At 39.0% G+C, this 25,395-nt stretch overlaps 1 protein-coding gene across 1 annotated transcript in view; it reads right to left on the bottom strand.

Moving 5' to 3' along the window:
* Nucleotides 1–25,395, bottom strand: part of tnr (tenascin R (restrictin, janusin)) — a 211,756-nt gene that overhangs the window by 86,002 nt on the left and 100,359 nt on the right. The window contains exon 3 of the mRNA XM_080907118.1: nucleotides 22,377–22,429. The gene's annotated coding sequence lies outside the window, so the exon portion shown is untranslated. The remainder of the gene's footprint in view (nucleotides 1–22,376; nucleotides 22,430–25,395) is intronic.

A 25,395-nucleotide genomic window follows, 5' to 3' on the forward strand; every position in this document is an offset into this window, starting at 1 on the left:
CCTGGGAAGATCACCAGCTGCTCCAACAGACTCGGAGAAGCCAAAGTAAAATCAGAGAATATCCACATACTCTCAAGTGAGCTAACAAAGGATCTCTCTCTCTTTCTCTGATATTAGCTCAAACGTTTACAATCTGTGCTATAGAACTCGATTTGTCACACAAGTTTCTACAATATTTACAATATACAGAACTGTTTTCATTACGAACCACTGAGGCATGGTTAATTAACTAAACCTATTTTTGTAACTCATCACTCATAAGTTTCGACTACAATAAAGGAAGTTTACTGCAGTGTTTTCCGTTGGGGCTACTGCAATTTGTGTTTGAAGACAGCAAGTCACTCAATCACAGTGTAAGGGTGTCAATACTGCTTGGTGCCTTGATTAGGTAATGCTCATGCTTCTGATCACATTCTTACTTAAAATCTTACTTAACCTCTTTTGTGTATTCCCCAGGTTTTAAAGGTGATCCTTTCAAATCTGAACATACATTATGTTTCTGTATGAGGATATTTCTCTTTTTTTTCTGGTTTTGCCATATGCGACAGAGCAGACAATGGAAACTGAACCATCCTGAGATGTATAAGGGAGCTTTATTTTGCTTTTCTGTGTCTCTCCTTGCTGTTTTCCTTAGACCTCTCTCAGTACTTTTTATTTTTAAAAAAGAAAAACTGCTGCACCACATGATGTTCACTGGCATTTATTCCAATGGCTCTGCTTAGATCACACCTCTTGCTGATTTTGGCTCTTATTCAAGCATTAATTGAACCTGTTGACCCAGCCACACTGAACGTATAATATATTCAGGTGCCGTTATATTATTCATCCTTTAGAGGAGCTTGCAGACCAAGTTAACAAGCATGTTTGTGTAATAGCATAGCCACTGACGGTAGGAGAAAGAAGACCCTTTGTTTTGTTTTTTTGAACTAGATCCTGATGTGACTGTGTCGTGACTCTCACACAGTGTAATGTGTCAGAAAAGTTTTTATCTGACTAAGAAAGCTGGGACTTTCTTTCATCTATGAGGCAGCTTTTTTTTTTTTTTTTTGCTTTTTATCCATTTACCTGTATTTCAGACTGTATTTCACACTGGTTAAATAACAAACCTGGGAATACTTAATAAATTTTTTTTTTCGATGCGATATGAGTTGCTATAAAACCAAAGCCTATTGTTTCCTATTGTTTTACACATGAGGACATGATAAAAATAACATGATAAAAAAAACATAGCATGTTATTAAGAACTGTGCCAAAATGCAGAAGCAGTGTGTGAAAAAAACATGAGTACGTCCTTTCTGCGAAAGTAAAAGCAATACACTGAAAATCTAATGTTATGACAGCATAATTAGAAAAAGACTGAACTGTGTTGCCAGGAGAAAACCTCGTATCTAAGGGGCCGAAACTAGCATCGCTGGCGAACACAGCTCATTGTTCGCTAGTGGTGCTAGTTTCAGTCATTATGCAAATGTGCAGTTTGAAAGTTTGGGAAAACCTGCAGTCAGCTGAGACTTAAGAAGTCACTTGGATGCCCTCTTTAATAGACATTCGTATTTGTTCTATATCTTTTTACTTATTTGAGCTACCCTACTAAGTCCTGATGTGCTCAACAGTGAGCATCCTGACCTCTCCAATGATATCTCATGTGTTTGGGTGGCCTCTTTTCTGACTCCAAACAGGAAGGAAATCACAAAAAAAGTTGAACTGAACAAAACATTTTTCCTTGGTTCTCATAGAAGCTGGGCTGTGCCTAGTTTTTTTTTTTTTTTACATGCTAACTCTTGACTTCTCTTTAGTTTCTGTTAATAATAATGATATATTGTTATATGTCGCGTCTTATTGTTCATCTGAAGTTCTTTATCATGCCCTGACATGTAAAAACTTAGAACTGAAAGACAGTCTAGTTTTTCATAGCAAATATTACTTTTGTTAACAGGAATAGAAAACATATTTTTCTGATGACTATTTCGACCCACAGATTCATATCCATTTATTACACATGGATTTCAAATAAACAGTTTTGTACAAATGATAGTGAAACAACACATCGCCCAAGCCAGTACAGTAGCTTAAGAATGAGCTGTTGCTATATTTGGGTAGTTGCAGTAGGTAGTTGCAAACACTCGGCTGTACTTTTCCCAAGGATTATTATTGCTGTTGTTTGGTCATTCAAACTGCAGATATTTTTTTTAAAAACATATTGTGCTTAATATTGAACTTTGATGTCAACAGACTCACACAGAGTCCTGCAGTGCTGTACAGCTTATTCTTAGTTTACACTGGAGGTGTGAAAACCTGTCTTTCTATGTGAGCAACAAAAAACACAACAGGTTGTTATTAGCGCAACAGTATCAACAGCCGCTGTAAGCGCTACTCCCTGCCTCATCCATTATGATTCCCTCACCGCGGATGAGTGAACCGAGCCATGAATTGTGCGAGTGTTGTGCTTGCAGCTCTTTACTGAGCGGATAGCAAAATTTACAACGACTCGTGGCGTTCTCGCTCCCGTGGGTTTTCTCTTAAAACATGTTGCACCACCTGCATTTACACTTGAGCGCCTTGTAAGGTTCTGCATGAACCCACTTTTTTCATAATTTATACCAGTTATTATTTTAGGGGGAAAAGTGAAAGATTTGAAGAAGATGAAGTATTAGAAACTATAGGAACACAAGGGAAAAGGGGGGGGGGGGGGGGGGGGGAGTGTGCACAGAAAGAAATAGCATGCTACAAAAATAACAAGATGTAATTACAGACAGGAGTGAAAGTAAAATGATTACAGGGATGTAATAATGAAATAAAACAAAACATGAGAACCAACAGAAGACGGTTCAAGAGATATGAAAAAGAAAGTTGAAGAGAAGGAGCACGCAGCTGAACAAGCCTCTCTCATCCAGCCAGCTGCACCATGAAACGGGAAGCAGCTACTGAATGCCTCACTTCCCACACTCCCCTCACGATCATAGAGTCTCTCAGAAAAAAAAAATGTGTGTGTAGGTGTGTGTATCTGTGTGTTTTAGCAGTTAGGGACCCACAGGAGATTAACATCCCTGTTGGATTATGGAAGGGATGCATACTGGAAAGCTTCATTAACTCTGCATGTGTGTGTGTGTGTGTGTGTGTGTGTGTGTGTGTGTGTGTGTGTGTGCGTGTGTGTGTGTGTGTGTGTGTGTGTGTGTGTGTCTGCCGCTCTCGTTCCATGGCCACGGGGCTTTTTAGACTGTTGCCTCCTGAATAAGTGTTTGCTGTCTGCCCTGTATGTCTCAATCTGTGCATGTGGTCTCCTTCGTCTGTGGAAGCCTCCGGGGCTTCACGAGAACAGATAAATCAGCCCTGGGAGCAGTTGACTGTCACTATCCCTTTACAGCTGTCCAGAGGAGGACAGTGAAAGTGTTTATGAAGCAATCGCCTTCTGTAATCCAGCCCTGGTGATCTCTGGGGCCTCCCTAGCTTATAAGACACAGAGACACATCGGCGTAGAGAGACACTGTGATCAAGCCCTCCTCTGCTTTAAGGTGCAGCAGACTGGATGCTAGACTCAGGCCTGAACTGCTATCAGGGGGCACAACACATCCATCTGCTGAAATGTTGCCGGTGCTCTTCAGTAACACACCGCTACATTACAACATGGAGTCGGTGAGGAGAGGATGAAGGCGACAACGTTTTTTCCCCCCGACTTTTCTCCCCCTCATGATTTTATTCACCTCATTCAGAAAAATCACCTTTGCTCTATCCCGGTCCATCTCCTCTTTTTTGCTTCTCTCGTTTTTTATTATCTCCAGTTGTCACTTTCACCATCTTCTTTTATCTCACTAACAGGGATTTCATTTTCTCTCTTTCTCTGAGGATTTTCTTTATCCCTGAAAGTCATTTCTTCCGCACTGTGAAGTAATTCCATTCGTCCAGAGATGCTGATTTTCAGACTGAAAGCCACATGCTGTAGAGATGGAAAAACTGACATTTCTCTCCTCTGCCATCATTTATTTCTTACTCTCTTTTTCTGGAAGAACCCCTGTTATCCCCTCCTGGCTAACCCTATGGAAGTAAAGCCACAACTTCCATTTGCACAGGTTAATGTGCAGCCACCTCAACATGAACATAAAACCAATACCATGCTTTCTTGCGTGGGTGATCGCTCATTTTCTCTCTCTCCCATCGCTCGTATTCCTTTATTCCTTCTCCATCCTCGCATCTGCTTCTTTCTCCCAGTGTCTCTCTCTCTCAGTCTCCCTGCTTCCCTACCTTCTAAATTGGACTCAGGCAACATCACGATGCTTTTCTCATTATTCCCATCACTCTGGCCAAATTGCCTTGTCTTTCAGGACCATTGGGCTCTGTTCATTGGCTGTTCCTGCAACCAGTCTTTCCCCCATTTCAGGGCTGTTTCAGAGCAAAGATGGGACCAAGAAATGGATTCAATTCTACAGCAAATAATACAACCTCAGGCCACTGATGACTGTGTGCTCCACACTGCACACAGTGATCCATTTATCAAGGAACGTGTAAACAAATGTTCACAGGAAGAACTGTGATAACATGCAGTGAAGAAAGAACTGCTGCACAGTGGTTGTTCATCTGAAAGAAGTTTCTTTAATCTGTGTCTTTCAGTCTTTCACTAATTTGTTTCTGCTAATTAATAACTTTCAGCCAAACACATGGCCAGTACAACAACAATAGGCCAAGCAGAAATCCCAGCAAGACTTTACTCAGAAAAAAAGACATAGAAGAGCGAGACGAACATTTAGCATTTGAGGTGCCAGTCTGTGAGGTGTGCTACATGAATTAAGGATGGGCGTGTTCCACTATTGCCAGCTTTTGTCATAATTTAGAGTGTACACCTGAATGATTAAATTCAACTAATGTCGATAGATGAGAATTAACACACCAGACAACATTGTTTGAGTTCCTAGAGGACTCAGGGTAGTCTTCTGCTGTTGTGGTCTATCTGCTTCAGGATCGATATGTGGTCCATTCAGAGATACTCTTCTGCATACCTTGGGAATAACGAGTGGTTATTTGAGTTCCTGTTGCCTTCCTATCAGCTCAAAGTAATCTGACCAATCTCCTCTGATCTCTTCCATCAACATTTTTCTTTTTCGGATCCATTCTCTGTAAACCCTAGTGATGGTTTAAGTGACTTTGAACCATGCTATGTTGGAAATTAGTGGAATGAGCTTTCTTCCCTGTTCTGCTGCTCATATTTAAATCCAGCAGGTCATTCTGACCATGCCTACTCGCCTCAAATGAGTTGCTGCCATGTGATTGGATAATTGGCCGTGAGTGTATGTACCCCATCTAGACTCCTTTTGTGTTTAGCTTATATTCAAACGTTGAATTGTCTTCTCTCACTTGTTCAGTGCTGGTAGAAAAATAGTTTGTCTCACAAATGAGACAAATTTGCACAGTTTGACAGAAAATGAGACAAACTGCAACAAAAGATAAATCCTGAAACAGAGATAAAAAGAGAACATTCATAATGACAAAAAAAAGAAAAAATCAGGCAGATAAACAATGGAAGAAAAACACAAGCACAGAGTCGGTGAGGAGAAACCAGATAAAAAATAAATAAATAAATGCTGCATAGACACAAGAGAACACGAGAGAGATTCAGAAAGAGGGCACGGGGGACAGATTGAGCTAAATGGACAGAATGGACGGGTGGACGAGTGTGAGAGGAGAGTTAAAAAATTTAGAGTGAAGGAAAATGCTTAAGCCCTTTTGAGTTCAGTCAGCTGTGAGTCGGGAGAATGAAAAAGACTTCTTTTTCTCTTTCACTGTCTGCTGCAGCCGAATACCCACTTCTCCTCTATTCTGCCCTGATACAATACATGGCTTTTAGCAAATTCATTTTCCATCTCAGGGCTGCCCACTGCACATTTTTGAAAAGAAATAATCATTTATTAAATAAAAGAAAATACATAAGGGCAGAAAACATAAATATACCAAGCCAAAAGCTGCCATGCCGTATTTTGAGGGGTATTTTATGCATGCTAGGTGTATATTCTCTTTCGAAAGCAGCACTCATTTACATTTTATCACTCTTCTATGTGGGACCTGCACAAAACACATCAAACAGCCTGTCATTGCCTGAGTCCGACATGCATTTGTATTCCTCTGCCTCTCTTTCCCTCCCTTTTCACTCAATTCCCTTTCACTATCTTTTTACTCAGGCATGACCTAAAACAAAAAAAATGGACAAAAAAAACCCTTCAAAAACCTCCAGCCTGTCACCTGATGAGCTGTCATCGTCTGCTTGTCCAATTCCCTTCTTTTCTAGTAAGCCATTTCTCTCCTTTCATCTTCCCCTTTGAAAGGCTTTTGTTTCTTGTGGGGACAGAAATGACAAACACTTTCTGCTGTACCTTTCATATACAGTAAATAGGTGGGAAAAAAAAGTCATACTCCTCCCACCTGTGCTATCTGTTTCTCGCTCGCTCTCTCTCCTGTGATTTAAGGTGGGTTGAAACGCGACACAAAACGCAGCAACAATCCAATATCATAAGCTGTGCAGAGACGATAAAGCAGCTACGAGGGATCAGAAGGATTGACACGTTCTTCTGTTGCAGCTGTCTGCTCGATGCCATGACAGCGAGGGAAGAAGTGCTCCTGGCGCTCACTAGGGATTGGATTCAATTACTAAATAAATAGCTCAATGGCGGAGAGCCACAATAAGATGTTGCTTTAACGCCGAAATAGTATTATGTTTCATTATTATGACTATCTGCTTGTATTTGTGCAGGCATTGTCATACTTTAATAAAAACCTGTTTCTAAATGTAGTGAAGGCATTAAAATGGAGAATGTTTCATGCTAAAGCAGGCTTATCAATGACACTGTGATTTTACGCTTCATTCTTGTTTAGTTTAGTAATATTTTGTGGTAATACCTATGTAATCTGCTACACCTGTCACAATGAGCTGTGTGAAGAGTAGCGAAACCACAAGCAGATACTCTCGAGGCAGATGAAAAAAGCATTTATTGCTGATTAGTCCTAAAGAAACACAAAGTCTTTTGCTCTTTTGATGCATTATAGACACAAGATCAGAAAACACTGGAAATACACTACCACCAAAACACAGTCATGTTAACGATACAGCAATGAACAAAGAAATGGCAGGAGTATTTACCCAAAGGTAACCAAGAACACAAACCTAAAGAATAGAATCAACATAATACAAAGGATAAACAACTCTCAAACAGGAACTCCAATTAAACACATCAAATATAAAATCAAAACCCAGGACAATGGCCAAAAATGTCAGGCCTTAGGCTTTACTATTTCTTTCTGAAAGGTTTTGCATTCTGCCTGTGAATAAATAAATAAACTACAATATAACCTACAGAAATATATTCAATACTAACAGCACAAAGAAAACTAGGCCCTGCACTGCAAAACAAGATTGACATACTCAGGTTATCTTTCGGTTATCTGGATTCACATACCCTAACAGTAAACCAGTTAACCAAGTGTTAACCCAGTATTTCCTGATCTTGGTATACACACACTCACATAAAAAGGCTTGGCACTGGCAGTCACATTTATTAGTTCGCCGGCAACCGAGTGGATGATTTTACAGCAGAAGAGTAAATGATAATATTAAAGAAATATGAAGAGGTTACACACCGACTACAGAATGATAATAAAATAGCTGCGACAGATAAAAGACAAGCACTACAGTAGTAGTAGCAGCTTAGTGTTAAAACACTGTATGAACGTGTGCGCACTTTAAACATTTTAGTCAATAAGACTGGAAAAAAGCTACTGTATTACTGAAGCGTCGCTGATTTGAAGACAGGAAGCAAAGCTGTGTTAGCAAACTTGCATACTTTCAATTGAATATCACAACTCTATCATGGAGTCAAGAGAGAATCTGATGAGTTATAATATAGTATTAGTATACAGTATATAATTGTATTCTGTTCAATTAATGTTTAAATTTGCATAAGACAGCTTTACCATTCAGTCTTTCAGCTGTAGTCTCAGTGGTGTTTAATGGTCTGACAGGAAGTAAAGAAAGAAATACAAAGACAGAATTTAAATCTAGCCTTAGTTTACGTGTGACTGATATAAAGCCCATGAGTTCAAATAGCTATCCTGATTTATGCATTAATGCTTATACAACAACAAAATTGTTGCAAACCGGGACAAAATAAGGAAAATCTTAAATAAAAGTCTGTATCTCATACTGATGCTCATCCAGGAAACACAAAGACGTTTGATGCTATGAAAAAATGTATACACTCCTGCTATCCAGGTACAGCGGTCGGAGAAATCCTCCAGGAATTTTGGTAGTGTCGACTGGTCAGAAAGTGGTGGCTTCATATCTGCTGATCTCTAATCTGGAACCTAAACTGATCCGAAACAGGTTAGGTTTGCATCCTGAGTTACCATCAAAGGTTAAGAAGGCAAGCGAACATCATAGAGGAAGCACTTTTATGGAGGGAATTTGGGGTTTCTACCTATAGAATCAAAAATGCTGTCAGCAACTAAAAAACAAATAAATAAATAAATAAATAAAATTAAGATCCCCTGCTGAAGTTGAGATTTATGAGTTTATAAAATTATATAGTATTATATTTATTGGAAACAATTATTTAGGTTTAAACCATTTAGGTAAGAGATGCCCCCAAGAACCTTGCATAACTGATTGTTTGTATTATTATTTTTATTATTAGTAGTAGTAGTAGTAGTATTAGTAGTAATAGTTGTAGTGGTAGTATTACCACTGGTAGTATTTTTGTGCTTTTTTCCTTTGTTTAAATATGCACCATATAGTGGTTGCATCCATTTTCTATAGATACCACTCTTCATTTTTTCTCTGTAAAGGCTAACCTGGTCCAGTACTGACTTTGACTTCCAAATATAAATTATTAACCAAACTATAACTGGACTTGACTTTTATTACTGAGTCGGGTACCAACTGAGAGGAAAGACTGATAAGCCATTTTATTACTGGTCAATCTGAAGAGTTACAGACATAAAATGTAGATAAATCGTTTGATTGTCAAGTCCCTTGACAAATCAGTGCCATTGTTCAATATCTTCTGGTATAAATCTCCAAGGATTGCTTAAAGAAGCTGCTGGATTGACTTCATTCCTACCCCTCGTTAATAATCTCATCGATCTCATTGCCAGAAATCTTACTCCTATTGAGAACTGGACCTTGCGTGCCTTTACTGGCTACCAGTACAATGAAGAAATTGTATTCATTACCCTTAAGCCACACCTTGGACTCGAGCCCAGCTGTATCTGAGCTTTTAAGTCCTTGTGAGTATAACCGTGGCTTGAGATCCTGAGGCAGTACTGATTTGGTCATTTCACGGTCTAGACAGAAGACTAAGAACTGTCAAGCTTTCTTCATCAGAACTGCAGAAAAGTCTTTGAATGACATTTCTGATGAGATCAAGTCAAACTTTGTGTTTTGTTTTGATTTTTTGTGCTTTTGCAATTTAGAAATGATATAAATTCATGTAAATAAAACAGACAAAGAAAAACAGAGCAAAGCTTGCAAATCATTATCGTTATTAAGCTGCCACTTATAGGGTTTGTCTGGCATTTATTATGACTATAAATCACAGCGAAGAAGAGTCAGGTATCACAATCACAATCATATAATAAAGGAAATGTCAGTTTTTTTCTGCGGTAGGGACAAACTGTTAAGACATCCAGTATTGATCGAGCTTACACAAGGTCAAATTGAAGTTGCCTTCAGTATAGAGGAAGGTAAGGTCAGATTGAACGGGTCATCTCAGCTACATCTCTTTTCCAGGGCATCAGATTGTGATGCTTTGAGTTCCAGGAATAGCCTGGTGAGGAGAAGACACAAGGGTCCACTTCATTAGCAGAGAGCCTGTCACAGTGACAGACTGCTCGAAGTGTTTTACCAGCCTGGTCTTAACACAGCAAAAGCAGAAATAGAATAAAATCTCACAAGTAAGGGTACAGTTACAAAAGGAAAAAAGCTCCAGTTAAGGAACAGTAGGTAAATTGACATTCCTTTGGCATGAAACCTGTAATGATCTTAATTTATTTAATTTCTCCTTCCCCAGTGTTCAGTAAGAGCAGAAAAGTGCTACATAAACACCAGGCAATTTACATGCAGTGTTGGGAAGGTTACTTTTAAAATGTATTCCATTACAGAATACAGAACACATGCCCCAAAATGTATTCTGTAACGTATTCCGTTACGTTACTCAATGACAGTAACGTATTCTGAATACTTTGGATTGCTTAATATATTATCATGCTTTTTACAACAACGTGAATGTACTATTTAGGGCTGAACGATTATGGAAAATAATCTAATTGCGATTTTTTTGCCCCAATATTGCGATTGCGATGCGATATGCGATTATTTTTTAAGGTCTTTGTCTTCTGTATTATTAAACAAAGACAAGCAATACATCATATAGTATGGCCAATACTATATTACATTAATTTTAAACTGTTCTTTCCTGGAAGACAGACCTCTGTTATGATGACATGAGGTGATGCATGAATTGATGACTGACATTTTTATTTAACTTCTTCAATCACAACAGTATATTTGAACATACACAATAGTTTATTTTTAGCTTACAAACATCTGAGCATAAAGTGCTGACAAGGAACCCTGGTGTAAACATTAAAATGAAAGTCAGTACAATGTGCAGATTGCAGAAATATACATAAAAAAAATCAGTGGCTTTACCACACTCAGTTTTTCGACATCTGTGAACTACTAGACAGTCATTCAATTAAAAAATAATATTAAATAAATAAAACTAATAAATAAAAAATACACACATCTTACTGATCTCTGCAGTCAGTAACATTACACATAAAGTGCAAACATAATAGCAATTGTATAAACACACACACAAACACGCCTTTAAAATTTAAAGGCGTGAAATTGGACGGTCTAGCCTTCTGATTAGCGTCACCGCTGTCTCGGTGGAGTTTAATAAACTCGGCCGTCTGCTTCTTGCTATCTAAAATATAACCAGACACTGGTGTAAATTCTCGACTGTCTCATACTTCTGTTTAATAAGTTTTCTGTTTGACGTTTAGTCAGCTGTGTGAAAACCAAGGAGGAACCCACCCGGGGGATTAATAAAGTTTTATTTTATCTAATCTAATAACTTTAATCTCAGCCAAACCGATTTACTCGCGAACAAACAAAACACTGAAAAAAGCCCAACAATAACATTTTTAGGTTGTCTAAGTGACTTATATATTACGTTTAACCCGAGCAGCGAAACACCGTGGTGATCTGAAAATGATGTGCCGGGAGTTGTGCCGTTCTCGGCCGCATCAGTAACCCTCGAGCTCCCGGCTAGCTGTCGAGCTGGTGGGTAGCAGACGCCTCTGAAAACGTCGAAGCACTTTTGCAAATATGGGATATCTTGATAAACCGAGCAGATATTTGATGTTTACACAACTACTTTCTCGCCTGAAAATATGTTAAAAGTTTATTTTGTGACCCAGAAAGATTAGTATGAGTAATTTTAAAATTTAGTAGCGGCCGCCATTGCTGGAAACTGGAGTTTGGCTGGGCCGCGCTATGAATTCTGGGATATGGTAGTAATTTGGACAGCCTTCGGCGCGTCGTTGTGACGTAATCGGTCTACAAATGCGGCCTCAGGAGGATGCAGCCCATGAATTTGGACATGTCCAGAGTATAATCGCAGCCTTTGCGGTTAGAAAATTGCACTTGATCATGTCGCGATATTATCGCAAATGCGATATATCGTTCAGCCCTAGTACTATTGCTGTGTGATTTATTACTATTACTGAAGGTCCGCGACTCCGAACTGTAGTAAAGGGACCTCTGACTAATACGGCGGGGTCCCTGTCGGCTCGTAGCCGAAAAATAGCTTTACTTTGTTGTGTGGGTCAACTTTTCTTGCGAGAGACAGAGAGAGGCGTTGAAAGGCTGCTCCAACGGAACTTATTGTTTTCGGAGGAAAACACGAACACGGTGTACAGTCGAGTCTTAATAGCTTACTTACAACTGGGCTCGTCAGGCACTCTTCTTGGCTGAAGTGGTTATTATTATATTTACATGCTTCCAGCTCCCGTTTTTCCTCGATGACAACTCGTACCTTTCCACTCTCCTTTTTCTCCCTCCTCGCGCTCACAGACCCATAACGTGTATGGCAGTCCATTCTCCCTGCAACACGGACTACACTGCCCATGAAGCTACATTCTTTAGAGCTATGCTTGTAGCATTCTGCCTGTTAGCTTAGCACAACAACAACAACAACGAAAAGGCGCTCTCTCACCCAGGAAACACACAGTCGCAGAGAGAGAGAGAGAGCGTCACCCTGTAACCATGGCAACCGTAACGTTGCCGCCTGGAACAACAGAACGTAGCTGTCAAACAAAACCCAAACAGTCCTGACCCGCGACAAAATTAAACAGGAAAGTACCGCAGTGCAATCCATTTATTTCAACAAAGTAACTGTATTCTGAATACCACCTTTTTAAACGGTAACTGTAACGGAATACAGTTACTCATATTTAGTATTTTAAATACGTAACGGCGGTACATGTATTCCGTTACTCCCCAACACTGTTTACATGTTTCTATTTTTACCAATACAGCACTCTATGCTTGCGATCTTCTATGTTTATAGTTTGTAAATAAATATTTGTATATAACGGTTTTAAAGTTACATAAAAGATACCACAAGACCACACCGGTTTGTGTACTATGTTTTAAATATGCAGCACTTTCCCTGCAGAGTTCTCTGCAGGGTTATTTGACATTGATTCAAAGAAATATGAAACACAATAATCATTATTTTAAATTTTGAATTCCCACTGCTATTTTGCTTCAAACCAAAGTGTGTGTAGGGTTATTGGTTAAATTTTTTTTCACTGTGTTGTATGTACTAGCCAAGAGCTTAGAGATTGCTATACCATGTGGATTGTATAAAGAAAACACCAGCAACCAACTTGGAAGAAATTTCTAAGGCTGTGCCCACCCACCTTTCAGAAAAAAACACATTTCTGTTGCTTGTGTTCATGATCTCATTCTTTTGGTCATTACCCAGAACTTGTGACCACTGGTGAAGGTAGGGATTGTAGGTCAACAGGTAAATTTACAGATTCGCTTTTATGCTAGGTTCTCTTTTCACCACAACAGACCAATATTGTGTTCGGGTCAATGCAGACACTGCACCAATCTGTCTGTCAATTTCCAACTCTCCTTTCTAGTCACCTGTGAGCAAGATACTCATATACTTAAACTCCTCCACTTGGGGGAGCACTTTGTCTCTAACCCAGAGAGTGCACTTGTTTTTTTCTGCTAAGAATCATGGTCTCAGGCTTGAAGGTACCCACTGCTTCACACGCAGCTGTGAACTACTCCAATGTGAGGTGGAGACCACACTGAAGCTAAAAGAATCATGTCATCTGCAAAAGGCAGAGACAATATCCTACGCCCACCAAGATGGAAAATCTAGAAAATCCGTCTATATAATTTATGAACAGAATTGGTGACAAGGGGCCTGCCAGAGTCCAACACTCACCAGGAACAAGTCTGAATCATTGCCAGCAATATAGTGCAAGCTCTCATGGCAGTTGACTGGAAAAGGCAAACTATGGGACAGACATTCCATACTCCCAAACCACCCGTCAAAGGATGCTCTGAGGGATGCGATGAAATGCCTTCTGTAAGTCCACAAAACACTTGGTAGACTGACTGGGCAAACTCCAATGTATGCATGAATATATTTGAGATGACAGAGCTGGTCCAGTGTTTCACAAAGGAGAAAAAAAATGTTTCTCTTGATTTCAAGGTTTGACTAACACATAGGCTCTCCTCTCCAGTACTTCTGTGTAGATCTTTCAAAGGAGGCTGAGGAGTGTGATCCTCCTATAACTGGAGCACACCCTCAGATGTCCTTAAAGATGGGAACCACCACCTCAGTTTGCCAATTTGGAGGCACTGTCCCAAATCAACACATGCCATCGCAGAGGCATGTGTGGGGATGAACAGAAAAGTATTTGACCAGCATAATATAATCTGCAGTATGATCATTGTTTTAACAATGTAACAGATAGCTTTAAGATGGCCTTAAGATGTTTATGATGATGTTAACTTTGTATTTCAGGTGCAGTTATAACTATTTTATACATATTGCATATCTGTGCTTATTTGAGTTGATGTTCAGGTTCATTAATGGTTTTGAGCTTCATCTAGTGAGAGTGTCTAGGTGATACATGCTGAGGGAAAACTAGAACATAGAAGGAATTGCAATACATGCTTACAAAACACTTATATCAGGTCATTTTATATTAAGGTTTTAGTAGAGGTTCTTGGTTAAAACATTTATTTAGTAGAAGACATACACATAGTCTCAGTGAGCCTCTGTCCTGGTGAAAGGTCAGAAGTGCAACAGGTGAATTGAGAAAGAGCATTTGAGGACGAGACACAGACAGTAGGAGGTGAAGAGGTGACACAAAGAGCATGTGAGGTCAACACATACACACATATTAGTTAGACTTATTTAGAGGAGAGATTAAGTTATGTCTCGACAAGAAAGAGGAACAATTCATTTTAAGATAAGAACGGAAAGTACCAAGCCATGAAAATAGAAGATGATTTTCTGGGTGAAAAGTCATGGTGATGTTGATCTGATCTATGTATAAAATGTACCGGTGACGCATGAAGGGGCGTCAGTAAACAAACCCTGATGTTATAAAATAATTGTTTGTGCCTTAGTAAGTCGAAGATCAATTGCTGTTTTCAGTGATCTTCCCACGTGTGAATTAAAATCTTCGTTTGACTTCACCCGGCCGGACCAGTGTGGTTATTTTTCGATCACCTCTTGTACCCTTTCTCAATTCTTGAATCTTAACACATGTCAACCAGTATAGCATGATAACATCCAAGGTCTTTGGAAATTCAGGGACCCTGTCACCGAGGAGTTGTTTAACTACCTCATTGTCCTCATTCCCAATGATGGATGAGGAGCTTCCCCCGGCATTCCCCAACTCTGCTTTTTCTACACAAGAAAGTGGGACTGAAAGTATGCTCCAAGTATTCCTTCAACCAACCAAATGTATCCTCAGTTGAAGTGAGCAGCACCCCAGCTGGACTATACAATGTGTTAGAAGAGCTTGGCATTCCCCTCCTCAGTCTCTTAACATTTTGCCAGAATTACTTCAAGGCCATCTGACGGTCTTGATCCATCGTCTCACTGAACTCCTCCCACACCCAAGTTTTTGTTTCAGCTACTGCCAGAGCAAGACTCCACTTAGCCTGCCAGTAATGCTCTTTTAAAAACAAAAAAACAAAAAAAAACTACCAAAACAAAAAACTATGGAATAAATGTTTACCATACTTTAATAGTTTAGGTTAGTTTTATTAATTATCTATGATAGATATTAGGATTAAAATATTCATGTTAGTTATTTCTATGCAAAAAATAAAACTGCCACATCTGAGGTATGTATGTATATATAGTATGTTATATAGAATCCAGATGCTAAGAGACATGTTTAAAAAGGTGCCAAAAACAAGTGAAGCTTTTGCAAAACCTAAAGTAAAGGTTTAGTTTTTTCAAAAGCAGAAACTTAATCAAAAATAAAACTTTTGAAAGTCAAAGAAAGTCTAACAGATCCTCATCCAACCTTAACTAAAAACCAAAGAGGGGAGCTTAGAAGCTTAAGCATTATCCCAAAAAGCCTAAAGATTCAAAACATTCTGGGTCAACATTGCCACATGTAGCACCAACAACAAACTGAGTATTCCATTAACATCAGCCTTTGGCTGTTTACCCTCTGTTTGAGACTGATGGTTGAATGGTGGGCATCATTTTACATCGGGTTCTTGATGGGCAAACAGTGCAGTGGGTGGTCTTCTGTTTGAAGAGGAGAACATGCAAATGAAATGGACTGCTGAAGCTGCATGTGAACATGTCATGGTGTGCTGAGGGGCTGACACTGGAGTAGCGCCTCACTAAGGAGTGGAATTTGATCAAAGATGGGCCTTCTGGCTTATTGTGGCACACTGCATTTATCAAAGTGCCCAGTGACTGAAAAAAATCAGTGTTGGTAGCATTCTGCTGTGTTTCCAAAGCATAAAACATGTATTCTTCGACTTCATGGTTTGCCTTCATTCATTTTTTAAAAGCTGCACTCTTGTATTACTGTAAAAATGTTCAGATTCTTGAAAATCCTTCAGCAGTTTCCTCTGATGTTGAATGCAGGTCTGGAGGTCAAGACTTTCACGCTTCGCTTTCCTCTTACATTGGACATTTGCCAAGAATCATTTCTTCAATCATTTCTTCATGCTTTTCTTCATCCTAGCTACCATGTCAGAATGCAGCATCACACATTTGGATGTACTGTTGACACAGCTATAACAGTTTCAAGGAGCACAGCTCCAAACTACCACTTTTGTCTTTGCATACACACCTCTAAACACTGTTTTTGTGGTATAAAAAAAAACATCACATGCTTGCTTGATGCCTTTAAATGTCTTTAACAGCTTAGGCTACGTTCACACTGCAGGCGAAAGCGCATCAAATCCAATTTTTTTGACCCTATGCGACCCATATCCGATCATGGTATGACAGTGTGAACGGCACAAATCCGATATTTTCAAATCCGATCTGGGTCACTTTCGTATGTGGTACTGAATCCGATACATATCCGATGTTTCAGAAAGCGACTGCTGTGTGAATGGTCATGTCGCATTAAATCCATCTTTTACGTCACTGACACAAGACAGACGCCAATTATCAGCGCCAGAGAAGACATCACGAACGTTTCCCTGGCCATCCGGTGAAACTGCTGGGAAGACAACGTTGGAGAAACGTGAACATTTTATTTGTACTGCATAACCTGCAGATTCTGACAGAAATCTGCAACTATCCTTTGAAGCACCACTCCTCTAAAACAGCAATAAGGATCATTATTAGGTTATCTACATTATTATGTAAATAACAAAATAACTTAAAGCAAAACTTGGGAAACATGAAGTCCGAAGTCTTTATATTAAGGGCCATCAGTCAAACAATATAGTTTGCTCTGGGTCTAAACAGAGCACGTTGTGTGTGACGTCTTCTTTTGCGCATGCGGGCCGCTTTGAGCGTTCACCCTAGAGCGCATTTGCTGTCGCATTTTATTTGTAGTGTGAACGAGCAGACAAAAAAATCGGATTTGATCAAAAAATCGGAATTGAGCATTAAGACCTGCAGTGTGAACGTAGCCTTAGATTACTTTGATCTGTGCTGTCAACATTTCATGGAAAGTGCACAAAATTTGAAGCAATATGAGCACAAAAGTTGGGATGGCAGCATCTGCAGTTGCTCAAATGAGCCATTCTAACAGAGCAACTGCACCAGAGTATGCTTTAATCAAACCAAACCTGCCAAGTGTGAGCACATTCATGCTTTAGCATATTTAACACATAGTCTTCCAGTATTTAATGCAGATCTGCAATTCTGCAGGAACCCACTGACTCAATGAAATAGCATGTTATGTATTAAATGTGCATTAAATATTTTTAGGCTATTCCCTAAAAATTCTTGGATACTATGAATTATACTTTGACAGTGTTTTGCAGTTTACAGTGCTATGTGTAAATACAAAAGAGGAGAAAAGCATTAGGGACGAGATGCATAATCCATCATATTTCAGACTGTGTCTCAGGAAAACATCAGTAAAATCTTAACTCCCTAGATGCAGTCAGTGGAATCCATCTGCTGTCACTGGAAGCTGAAAGAATTCAAAGATTTAAAAGTAGCTCTCCAGGCTCTGCCTATCCTTATGCTGCAGTTTACAGTCTTCTGTTACGTTATGTTTCATGTGATTTCCCATGTCATGTATTCACAATGTTTACTCCCCGTAGTGGAGATGCACTCCCCGCTGGCACATTACAGTCACTCCGGTTTGACTAGTCATGGCAGTGCAGTCTCCAGAGACGATTTTAATATGACCAGAATCAACTTTCTATGCTGAATCCATCTCCACGCTGGATTTCTGTGTCCTGTCAAACACTTCATGTGTCTGATCATATTCACCTATATGGAGCTTTGCAGAATGCCTCTTTTTGGAAGATGGGGTTGTATTTGTCTGCTGTTTTTCTGGATGCCCACTGTCTCTATGTGCCGGTGCAATAATTAGGACTGACACAGGCACAGAGACCATAATCCCCATTGATTAGAAGCCTAAGATCAAAGGCTTCCACTGCTGTCACTCTCACCTCGTCTCCACTCTGCTTAGCCTTCCTCTTTGTCTACCATCCCTCTCTCCATCTCTTTTGATTTTCCCTCTCCTTTTTGTCTGTGTATATGTTTCTCATGCTCTGGGCTTCGACTTGTTATTCTCCTGCCATTCAAGCCCTTGTATCGCCTTCTCATCCGTTGTCTCTCTCTCAGTAGCTGCTCGACATGCTACCAATACCCAGAGGATAAGCTCAATCAGAGCACTTCAGTCAGAATAAACTGGCTCACTCTGAAATAAATTTTGTTTCTGCATGCTTAACCACATATTTGCTAGCTAAGTTGATTCAAAATCATGGCTGCTGCTGCCTCTTCTCATATTTAATGACTGCAGGAGTAATCAAACTGTTTAATCAGTCTAAAGGTTGCAAACAAAGCAGCAACAAAAATTGTCAATTGCTATTCCACTATCATCGTTTTACCTCCTGTCTTCCATTTTACTCTTTTTTGCTACAAGTAATTGTTCTCTCTCTGCTGCTATCGAACCTCTACAAGTGTTCCATTACGATGATAAAGAAGCTATCCATGGCGAGTTTTCCCTGGTTCCCTTCAATTTTAAACTATATAAAACAAATCAAGGATATACATCTGCATTCTGATGTGTTCATTTGTGTCAGTCTCAACAACATTATAGTCTATTGTGATCGACTAGAGTTTCTTGGAGGTTAAATTCACGCTTACTATTAGATGCTGTCTGGCTGACTGCTTTGTTCTTAGTTTCATTTATAGTTTATTTTTTTATTCTCATTTCTCTAGTTTTCCAGGGTCTCCAGTCCTGGTTGTATTTTAATTCTAGTTACACTTTGTACCTAATGAGTTAATTACTTTCCTCTGTGTTTCCTTCTACTTCCTCCCCGTGTGTTTTCCCTCCTGTTAAGCACACATGTTCAGTGTCTCAGTTCCGATTGAAATTATTAACGGTTTTATTTTGGTAATCATTTGTCTCCTGTGTTTTACATTTAGTTGTACTTCCTCCCCTGTCATTATCCAGATTAGTTTCAGCTGTGTCTTGTTACTTTCCTTCCTCCAATTCCCTGATTTAACAGGATTAAAAACAAAAAAAAGGATTTCAAAAAATGTAAAAAATGAAAACTACATATTACCAACCCACAATGAAAAAATAATAACTACGTTCAAAAAAAGAAAAGGAAACAACCAAAGAAAACCAAAAAAAAGAAAACAGGCTATTTAAACATACACATAATGAGAGATGGAAACTGCATATCATCAATAAGGCGGTAAAGCCTGAAGAAACATCCATTAAAAAAAGAAACATCCTGAAATTGAAACAATGATTTAATTATACTGACACATGTATGTTGATCTGATTATTTCTAGACTGAAATAGTGCTTATTCAAGAGAAGTGGTGTGTATCCCTGTCAATTCAAACCAATACTTTTTGCAGGCCTTCAAAGAGGAGGTCTATATATCTAGGCAGGCAGAAAAGGTCTTCTCTTACTTCTGTGCTACCCAAATTAGCCGAGCCTCCCCACGCACCGATTTATAAAAGCGGACAAAAGAAGACAATAAAGACACATCAATAAAGACTTCCACAATGTTCAACTGCTGTTTTCATATAATCAAGACAATGACACAGGATAAGTAAAACTAGAACCAAGAGACAGAGAACAAACAGCTGCCAGAATAAACAGCACACCACTAAGTAACCACATAGACTTCGTGATATTTACTTCATATTGTTCTTGTGTCTGCATTTCAGTCCATTCTTCTATCCAATTGATGACAAAGTCAGAAACATTTAAATCTCCAGCTGAAAGACTGCTGTCTGTCCTGATTCTCAGTCACAATCAAAAGGTTCACATAAATGTTAAAACCACAAGACCAACATTGCAAGTAAAAATAATTTCACACAATAATTTCACACTGCAAAAATATACTTTTTTCTTCTATGTAACACAATTAATAATGTAATTAATGTGGCTCCATACAGAAGTAACTTGTGAAAATACTGAACACTTTATTAACCTGCAGTTAAAATGTAAGATGAAATTAAATTATGTTGAAGTGATTAATATGCACACAACAATCACTGCTGTAAGGACTGCCAGAAAAAATATTATGCATGGTGTGTAAACTGTGAAACTGGTCCTAATCATAATCCTGTTTATGCAACTAATAGATTTACTTTATTATCCGGGAAAAAAAAAATTCTGTTTGAAGTACTGGCACTCAAGACCAATCCTACGGACACCTGCTACATTCCTGATAATCACTGCCTAAAATTAAAATCTGTGCAAGATTCTCCCCAGTTCAGTGTATAAGCAGTGTAGGTTGTGTTCCTATTTTGTCCCAGGGCTGAAAATTTAATTAAGAGATAAAGATGCTAAAGCTGTTTAACCCATGTGTAATTACACAGAGCAGTGCATCATATTCCCAAATCAGAGAGTGCGACTCAAACTTACATATCATCAATAAGGCAGTAATGCCTCGTACCTGAAGAAACATCTATTTATAATATTATATTAAATTACGGATACTAATTTAAGTTTACTGCCATGTGTATGAACTGTATATTCCTTCTAGACTGGAAAAATGTTTATTGAAGAGTGAAAAAAGAAGTGCTGTGTCTCTCTCTGTCAATTTAAATCAACACTCTTTGCAATCCTTCAAAGATGAGGTCTATACATGAACATAAACACTGGCATCAACGTCATCCACTTGGGTAGATTACATCGTAGTCTCTGTACACAGATTTGCCCAAGAAGTTTAAATCAGCTGTAAGGAGCAAGAATAAGATGGAACAGTGTCAAGAAACTGCTTAGCATGTTGGAGTCTTAATGGAATTAACCTGGAGAATTGCTGTACTAGCGCAGAACAGCTATGCGCTACAGCCCACAGATCATGGCTGCGGCTTCTCCAGTCTATATGTCGAAGTATCCTTGGGCAAGCTACTGAAAGTTACCATCAGAGTGTGAGTGTGTGCATGAATATTAGGCAAAATGCTTAAAGGCACAGAATGTCTTCCTCCCTTCATCCCAACCAGTCAGGGCAGATGGCTGCCCCTCCCTGAGCCTGGTTCTGCTGGAGGTTTCTCTCTGTTAAAAGGGAGTTTTTTGTTCCCACTATCGCCAAAGTGGTTGCTCATAGGATTCATATGATTGTTGGGGGTTTCTCTCTTTTCTTTGGATTATTGTAGCGTCTTTACCTCACAATATAAAGCGCTTTGAGGCAACTGTTCTTGTGATTTTGCGCTGTGTAAATGAAATTTAACTGAATATTTAATTGAATTGAATGAAGATGTTGAAAGTACCGTGTGTGTGTGTGTGTGTGTGTGTGTGTGTGTGTGTGTGTGTGTGTGTGTGTGTGTGTGTGTGTGTGATTGGGTGAATGACGCTTGCAGTACAAAGCACTTTAAATGCTCCAATAGAGAAGTAAAGCACTGTATAACTAACTAATACAAGCTTAGAGATACTTGATCTGAATGTATTACTTGTGTACATTTGTTATTTAGGATACAGCAATTAACCTGAAACTGACACTGAAGCTAAATAAATAACAGACACCTGACTGAACAAATCACAATGCCGACATCTCAGCAATCTGCAGGCAGAAGAACATTAACAGCTGATTGCATGCTCTCTCATGCATGTTTGCAATAGATGACTTTCTGTCAGAACCTTTTCACGCCTGAATGGGAGCAATTAGAAACTCTGGACTATACATGGGGGTTAATACCGAAAGATCAGATGGTCTATGTTTTTATCTTGGTTTGATGATCGCTAGCTTTCTGTGTTTGTAAAGAATATGGATCATTTGTATGCAACACTGTATGTGTGTGTGTGTGTGTGTGTGTGTGTGTGTGTGTGTGTGTGTGTGTGTGTGTGTGTGTGTGTGTGTGTTTGTATAGGTGTGTGTGTGCACTATGTGAGAGAAAGCTGACAATTCATTTGTGTTTCTATTAGAAAGCCACTAATGGTGATGAATACATACATGGAAATTAGCCCAAGATGAGGGCTAATTGTCTGATTAGATGTGCTTCAGGTTGATAGATTCACAATAAGTCCATGCACATAAAGCAGTCATTAAGGAACATTAGACCATTAAATTGAACATTACACTATAGCCAGAGGGAAAAATATGGATGTTCATTAATGTGTCTCGACACGTAGGTGAGCGCCTATGTTTGTGTATGCGGACGGTACCTTCTCCGTGAGGACTTTGTTCTCTTGTAGCCAATCTCCCCCTGACTCTGCACCTGTCCAAGAGAGTGGAACATTAAATTAGCATTAGAGCAATTCCACATTTGAATCGCTTTATCCCGGACTTAAGAGTTACAGCGCTCTCTGGAGATGATTTGAAATGCAAATTGCTCAGTGGTAAAGATGCACAGGCATTAGCACTGCTAACACTGCAGAGGTGTTTATTACACCCACGTACTACATAACGAACTGAGATGTATGCAAACCACAGGTAAAGACGTGCAGTTCAGCCTTCTTAAGTCATCTCTGTCTCTTGTAGATTGTCTGTGTCTATATATACTAAATTAGCAGTAAAAGTCAACACATATATTCACTGACAAATAAGTCCTGTCTATTATGCCTCATTTATAATGGCAGAGTAACAGTGGGACATTGCAATGATACTGAAGACACACACACACACACACACACACAAAAAAACCTATAAACATACAAACAAAAGCTCACACAGGTATGTATGTACTAGAGATGGACCGATCCGATATTACGTATCGGTATGATACTGACCTAAATTACTGGATCGGATATCGGAGAAAAATAAAAAATGTAATCCGATCCATTAAATATCACGAAAGCACCTCACAAAACTTGCGACACGCCGTAACTCGCCTCAGAACGTTAGCACATCGGAGCAGTATGCATCACGTGATAGAGCGGCTGTGGCATGCGGGACCTGTGGTGGTCTGGATAGCATGTGGAGCTTCGCTAGCAACCCGGCATTTCATCTCCGACAAAGTTATCCCGAGAGAAGTAAAGCAAGTGTGTAAGTCCATCTCTGAATGTTTGTAAAGCATTCCTGCGTTAAGCTTAACAAGCGATATATGGAGCGACTGCTTCTTCTTGCTGCTACTTCAATCATGAAACTGCTTAATGATCAGCTGATCGGCTTTTCTGTTGCGAGTCCGTGTCTCTAGTTTGCTTTTGGCCCACTTCGCACCAGAAAGAGGAAACCAGCGGCTGAACAACAGCAGCACGTTTAAGCTTGATCAGCTGTTGTTAGAATGTATTTAATATTACTTTCTACTCCAGGATCTTTTTCTACGTAGCTGACGGCTGGTAACTGTGCAGGGGCGGATCTAGCAAAGTTTAGCCAGGGGGGCCGATAGGGCGTTAACAGGGAAAAGGGGGCACAAAGACATACTTTTCTTTCTTATTCTCATTTAAAATGTCTAGCTTTTAATAAATAATTATCTGACACCCAAAGTTTTAATTTGATGCAAAATGAATAGAAGTCCATTACTGTATATAGTAACTATTAAGTATAATATAAGCTATAGTACTTTTTCCTTTGGGAAGGTACCATCTGTGCAGTCTGCAATTTTGTTGAAGAAAGATGTTGAATCTATTTAATATTTCTTGAAAAATAATTGATTTCTGTGCATTTTTTTTCACACTGCATCAAATTAAGGTTGATTACGTCGATTAAGCATCATGAGGTGGAGTGTGAGGGGTGGTTCCCTATTTTTTATTTATTTATTTTTGTTGCTGGGAGTTGGAACCCTATTAGTTAGGTTGCTTAATATTTACGCTAAGTACTCTTTAAAATACCAGAATAGGGAGGATGGTGCAGGTTTACAGTTTTTTACAGACGCTAGGACACATTTCTCAATACTTAGGTCACGTTTGCAAAACTCCTCACACAGTGAGCACAACAGAAGTCTATGTGGGCTAAACTGAGGACCAGTTATCATTGTTTTGGCACAAAATGCATTCAATGACTACATCTCTCAAATTTCATGAATCATCTTCTCACTCAGACACAACAACTGCCAAAAATCTTTGTACGTACAGGACATTTTGCATGTGCTTACATACTGTTTTCAAAACTGTTAAACTTATGGCCAAAACAATAACACAATGCAAAACTTGAAAAGACAGCAAAATCCAACAGCAATATTTTATTGAAACATATTTTAAATCTAAAAATGCAGTTTAACCAGCCACAGCTTATTCTCATTGTAGATGAACATCTACACAGGTGTTACTCCTTCAATTTTTCAACTCCTTCAATTCTGGCATGCCAGAAGATTCTTTCCTAGGTGTATTGCCCTAGATGACATAAGATGTGATGTGGCCAAATGGAGAAGACCGAGTAGATTAGCATTACTATTGTATGTGTATCAGTGGATGGTGTGTATACAAATTCTTGTATTTTGGGATTACTTAGTGCAAAAAAATAAAAATACATAAACAAATATTAACGAATTCTGCATGATGTCTGATTCATTCCAGTAACATATATTGAAATTATAAACAGAGATGTGTCCTTGTTTTACACAAGGAAACACTGTGTAATGCTACATGTTGTTAGTGTTTTTTAGGTCATTGTTTTGTGGGTGACAAAGTGTGTTTGTCGGCTGTCAACCTTTGCTAGTGTTCTGGAAGAATGAGTTTATTTGAGACCTGAATGAAGTGTTTTGGTAGTTGTAGTGCATTTTGAATGTGAAATGAACTGCTTTGCCAAGCTGACGGTCAGTTAGGAGGATTGTGTGAAGAGTTTTGCAAAAGTGACCTAAGTATTGGGAAATGTGTCCTAGCATCTGTAAAAAACTGTAAGTTTATTAGATTGATCAGTATTGCTGAACTATGAAATATTTTTTTTTGCATACAGGTATAACAGAATAGCTTTAGTGTAGTTGTTGTTTTAAACTTGAGTATGAACTTATACAAAATGCAGCAAGATATTTAAAAAACAGTTTTGTTGATTAAAAAACACTATATCGGATTCATATCGGTATCGGCAGATATCCAAATTTATGATATCGGTATCGGTATCGGACATAAAAAAGTGGTATCGTGCCATCTCTAGTATGTACACATCCCCTTGCTGAGAAAAGAACGGCCAATATCAAAGCTATGTATCAACAAGGAAAACAGAAAAAGGACTTGTTTGCTTTCCTTGTTTGTTGTACTATTGAGTTTTTTTTGTTGCAACAAACCTCCTGAGGCATAGTCACTCAAA

This window comes from Rhamphochromis sp. 'chilingali', assembly GCF_963969265.1.
Source record: "Rhamphochromis sp. 'chilingali' genome assembly, chromosome: 16".
NCBI lineage: Eukaryota > Metazoa > Chordata > Actinopteri > Cichliformes > Cichlidae > Rhamphochromis > Rhamphochromis sp. 'chilingali'.